The sequence below is a fragment of the Antennarius striatus genome, chromosome 18 (assembly GCF_040054535.1).
Source record: "Antennarius striatus isolate MH-2024 chromosome 18, ASM4005453v1, whole genome shotgun sequence".
Lineage (NCBI taxonomy): Eukaryota > Metazoa > Chordata > Actinopteri > Lophiiformes > Antennariidae > Antennarius > Antennarius striatus.
The window spans coordinates 8,535,001-8,540,000 of record NC_090793.1 but is presented as its reverse complement, the minus strand read 5'-3'; the positions used below and the strand labels follow the sequence as shown (position 1 = coordinate 8,540,000).

Below are 5,000 nucleotides of genomic sequence, written 5' to 3'. Positions count from 1 at the left end.
TAGCAACAATTTTTCTAAAAACCTGCTGATTTTTTTTAAAAAAAGGTTCTCAATCACTTTAGTAAAATAATAACAATGGATCTAATTAAAGATTTAATCACCTTCTATTGTATTAACGGTTGCTAACATATTTTATGTCTCTAAACAAATTAAAGGCTATTAATTAATTATTAGTTCATGAAAGTTGGAGTCATTTGGGCTTGAAAATCTCCCAGTTTGCCATTAGTGTAATAAAGTAAAATGAACCTTATTCATTTATTACTTGGACTGTTTTATTTATCTACCAACCACGAAGGGACTTGAACCCTCAATCTTCTGATCCGAAGTCAGACGCCTTATCCATTAGGCCACGTGGTTGTTGAAAATGTCAGAATTTTTACAATTTGTCCAAAAACCTCCTAATTTTAAACAAAATTTCTGGTCATGTTGACAGACAACATGCTTCCATCACATTTCTTCAATTGAGCCCAATCAAAAATTTGATCATCTGAACATCTGGAGGAATATGAAAGCACAAGTTCAGGTACAACATTATCGATGGTCAGTCAATATTTGACCTACAGGACCACCTTCATCAAATGTAACATGAAACCCCATGGCACAATGGCTGCTCAAATCTCACTGATATGTGCTGTTGACCATGAAAGGACTTGAATCCTCAATCTTCTGATCCAAAGTCAGAGGCCTTGTGCATTAGGTTACATGGTCTTTACATTATTTACCGTTTTAAAAATTTGTCTACAAACCTGGTGCTGTAAAACAAAGCTTGTTCATGACTTTACTGACAGTACACAACTATGATGAACACTGTATAGCCACTTCAGCCAGTTTTGATAACCTTTATGATCTTCTTCTCCTCCTTTCGGAGAAAACAATAGATCTGATTAAATATTTAGTCACTTTTGATTGCCTTAACAGTCACTAACATGTTTTATGTATCTAACTAAATATTATTCGATGATTAGTTCAGGACAGATGAAATCATTTGGGATTTGCATTCAGACTTGAAATATCCCAAAATCTGGCAAACAGAGGAATAAAATAAAGTGAACCTCACACATTTACCCCCCTTATCAGGAAGTCTGTTTTCATATTGTTCGATTGAAAAGTAGTGGAGTGAATGACCACCTCTTTTCTTTTTCTGCTGAGGAAAGTTCTCTCTTTCCCTATTGCAATTTTTAAGGCAGAATCCGTTCGGTTTATTGTTTGTCATATTGATAGCTAACACACCTCCATTATGCTGTTTCAAGTTAACCTGATCACAAATTTGATCATGCGGCAATTTGGAGGAATATGAAAATATGACATCAGGTAGAATAATGTTGAAATGATATTTGACTTTGGCACTGACTTCTCTACATTTACATTTTCTTTGTGCACAATACAACATTGAAGGCCAACACACAATGGCTGTTCAACATACACAATCCTGTTTTATCAACCACGAAGGGACTTGAACCCTCAATCTTCTGATCCGAAGTCAGACGCCTTATCCATTAGGCCACGTGGTTGTTGGAAAAAGTTAGCAACAATTTCTCTAAAAACCTGCTGATTTTTTTAAAAAAAGGTTCTCAATCACTTTAGTAAAATAATAACAATGGATCTAATTAAAGATTTAATCACCTTCTATTGTATTAACGGTCGCTAACATGTTTTATGTTTCTAAACAAATTAAAGGCTATTACTTAATTATTAGTTCATGAAAGTTGGAGTCATTTGGGCTTGAAAATCTCCCAGTTTGCCATTAGTGTAATAAAGTAAAATGAACCTTATTCATTTATTACTTGGACTGTTTTATTGATCTACCAACCACGAAGGGACTTGAACCCTCAATCTTCTGATCCGAAGTCAGACGCCTTATCCATTAGGTCACGTGGTTGTTGAAAAAGTCAGCATTTTTACAATTTGTCCAAAAACCTCCTAATTTTAAACAAAATTTCTGGTCATGTTGACAGACAACATGCTTCCATCACATTTCTTCAATTGAGCCCAATCAAAAATTTGATCATCTGAACATCTGGAGGAATATGAAAGCACAAGTTCAGGTACAACATTATCGATGGTCAGTCAATATTTGACCTACAGGACCACCTTCATCAAATGTAACATGAAACCCCATGGCACAATGGCTGCTCAAATCTCACTGATATGTGCTGTTGACCATGAAAGGACTTGAATCCTCAATCTTCTGATCCAAAGTCAGAGGCCTTGTGCATTAGGTTACATGGTCTTTACATTATTTACCGTTTTAAAAATTTGTCTACAAACCTGGTGCTGTAAAACAAAGCTTGTTCATGACTTTACTGACAGTACGCAACTATGATGAACACTGTATAGCCACTTCAGCCAGTTTTGATAACCTTTATGATCTTCTTCTCCTCCTTTCGGAGAAAACAATAGATCTGATTAAATATTTAGTCACTTTTGATTGCCTTAACAGTCACTAACATGTTTTATGTATCTAACTAAATATTATTCGATGATTAGTTCAGGACAGATGAAATCATTTGGGATTTGCATTCAGACTTGAAATATCCCAAAATCTGGCAAACAGAGGAATAAAATAAAGTGAACCTCACACATTTACCCCCCTTATCAGGAAGTCTGTTTTCATATTGTTCGATTGAAAAGTAGTGGAGTGAATAACCACCTCTTTTCTTTTTCTGCTGAGGAAAGTTCTCTCTTTCCCTATTGCAATTTTTAAGGCAGAATCCGTTCGGTTTATTGTTTGTCATATTGATAGCTAACACACCTCCATTATGCTGTTTCAAGTTAACCTGATCACAAATTTGATCATGCGGCAATTTGGAGGAATATGAAAATATGACATCAGGTAGAATAATGTTGAAATGATATTTGACTTTGGCACTGACTTCTCTACATTTACATTTTCTTTGTGCACAATACAACATTGAAGGCCAACACACAATGGCTGTTCAACATACACAATCCTGTTTTATCAACCACGAAGGGACTTGAACCCTCAATCTTCTGATCCGAAGTCAGACGCCTTATCCATTAGGCCACGTGGTTGTTGGAAAAAAATTAGCAACAATTTTTCTAAAAACCTGCTGATTTTTTTTTAAAAAAGGTTCTCAATCACTTTAGTAAAATAATGACAATGGATCTAATTAAATATTTAATCACCTTCTATTGTATTAACGGTTGCTAACATATTTTATGTCTCTAAACAAATTAAAGGCTATTACTTAATTATTAGTTCATGAAAGTTGGAGTCATTTGGGCTTGAAAATCTCCCAGTTTGCCATTAGTGTAATAAAGTAAAATGAACCTTATACATTTATTACTTGGACTGTTTTATTGATCTACCAACCACGAAGGGACTTGAACCCTCAATCTTCTGATCCGAAGTCAGACGCCTTATCCATTAGGCCACGTGGTTGTTGAAAATGTCAGCATTTTTACAATTTGTCCAAAAACCTCCTAATTTTAAACAAAATTTCTGGTCATGTTGACAGACAACATGCTTCCATCACATTTCTTCAATTGAGCCCAATCAAAAATTTGATCATCTGAACATCTGGAGGAATATGAAAGCACAAGTTCAGGTACAACATTATCGATGGTCAGTCAATATTTGACCTACAGGACCACCTTCATCAAATGTAACATGAAACCCCATGGCACAATGGCTGCTCAAATCTCACTGATATGTGCTGTTGACCATGAAAGGACTTGAATCCTCAATCTTCTGATCCAAAGTCAGAGGCCTTGTGCATTAGGTTACATGGTCTTAACATTATTTACCATTTTAAAAATTTGTCTAAAAACCTGGTGCTGTAAAACAAAGCTAGTTCATGACTTTACTGACAGTACACAACTATGATGAACACTGTATAGCCACTTCAGCCAGTTTTGATAACCTTTATGATCTTCTTCTCCTCCTTTCGGAGAAAACAATAGATCTGATTAAATATTTAGTCACTTTTGATTGCCTTAACAGTCACTAACATGTTTTATGTATCTAACTAAATATTATTCGATGATTAGTTCAGGACAGATGAAATCATTTGGGATTTGCATTCAGACTTGAAATATCCCACAATCTGGCAAACAGAGGAATAAAATAAAGTGAACCCGACACATTTACCCCCTTTATCAGGAAGACTGTTTTCATATTGTTCGATTGAAAAGTAGTGGAGTGAATAACCACCTCTTTTCTTTTCTGCTGAGGAAAGTTCTCTCTTTCCCTATTGCAATTTTTAAGGCAGAATCCGTTCGGTTTATTGTTTGTCATATTGATAGCTAACACACCTCCATTATGCTTTTTAAAGTTAATCTGATCACAAATTTGATCATGCGGCAATTTGGAGGAATATGAAAATATGAGATCAGGTAGAATAATGTTGAAATGATATTTGACCTTGGCACTGACTCCTCTACATTTTCTTTGTGCACAATACAACATTGAAGGCCAACACACAATGGCTATTCAACTCACACAATCCTGTTTTATCAACCACGAAGGGACTTGAACCCTCAATCTTCTGATCCGAAGTCAGACGCCTTATCCATTAGGCCACGTGGTTGTTGAAAATGTCAGCATTTTTACAATTTGTCCAAAAACCTCCTAATTTTAAACAAAATTTCTGGTCATGTTGAAAGACAACATGCTTCCATCACATTTCTTCAATTGAGCCCAATCAAAAATTTGATCATCTGAACATCTGGAGGAATATGAAAGCACAAGTTCAGGTACAACATTATCGATGGTCAGTCAATATTTGACCTACAGGACCACCTTCATCAAATGTAACATGAAACCCCATGGCACAATGGCTGCTCAAATCTCACTGATATGTGCTGTTGACCATGAAAGGACTTGAATCCTCAATCTTCTGATCCAAAGTCAGAGGCCTTGTGCATTAGGTTACATGGTCTTTACATTATTTACCGTTTTAAAAATTTGTCTACAAACCTGGTGCTGTAAAACAAAGCTTGTTCATGACTTTACTGACAGTACGCAACTATGATGAACA

The 5,000-nt window shown here is 35.5% G+C and overlaps 5 non-coding genes across 5 annotated transcripts; all 5 read right to left on the bottom strand.

The window, feature by feature from the left end:
- Positions 1 to 284: 284 nt before the first annotated feature.
- trnar-ucg (transfer RNA arginine (anticodon UCG)) lies at positions 285 to 357 on the bottom strand. The gene has a single exon. It is a non-coding gene; the product is annotated as a tRNA-Arg (tRNA).
- A 1,081-nt stretch (positions 358 to 1,438) lies between these two features.
- trnar-ucg (transfer RNA arginine (anticodon UCG)) lies at positions 1,439 to 1,511 on the bottom strand. Its single transcript has one exon. It is a non-coding gene; the product is annotated as a tRNA-Arg (tRNA).
- A 1,449-nt stretch (positions 1,512 to 2,960) lies between these two features.
- Positions 2,961 to 3,033, bottom strand: trnar-ucg (transfer RNA arginine (anticodon UCG)). Its single transcript has one exon. It is a non-coding gene; the product is annotated as a tRNA-Arg (tRNA).
- A 297-nt stretch (positions 3,034 to 3,330) lies between these two features.
- trnar-ucg (transfer RNA arginine (anticodon UCG)) lies at positions 3,331 to 3,403 on the bottom strand. The gene has a single exon. It is a non-coding gene; the product is annotated as a tRNA-Arg (tRNA).
- A 1,074-nt stretch (positions 3,404 to 4,477) lies between these two features.
- Positions 4,478 to 4,550, bottom strand: trnar-ucg (transfer RNA arginine (anticodon UCG)). Its single transcript has one exon. It is a non-coding gene; the product is annotated as a tRNA-Arg (tRNA).
- Between the last annotated feature and the right edge of the window lie 450 nt (positions 4,551 to 5,000).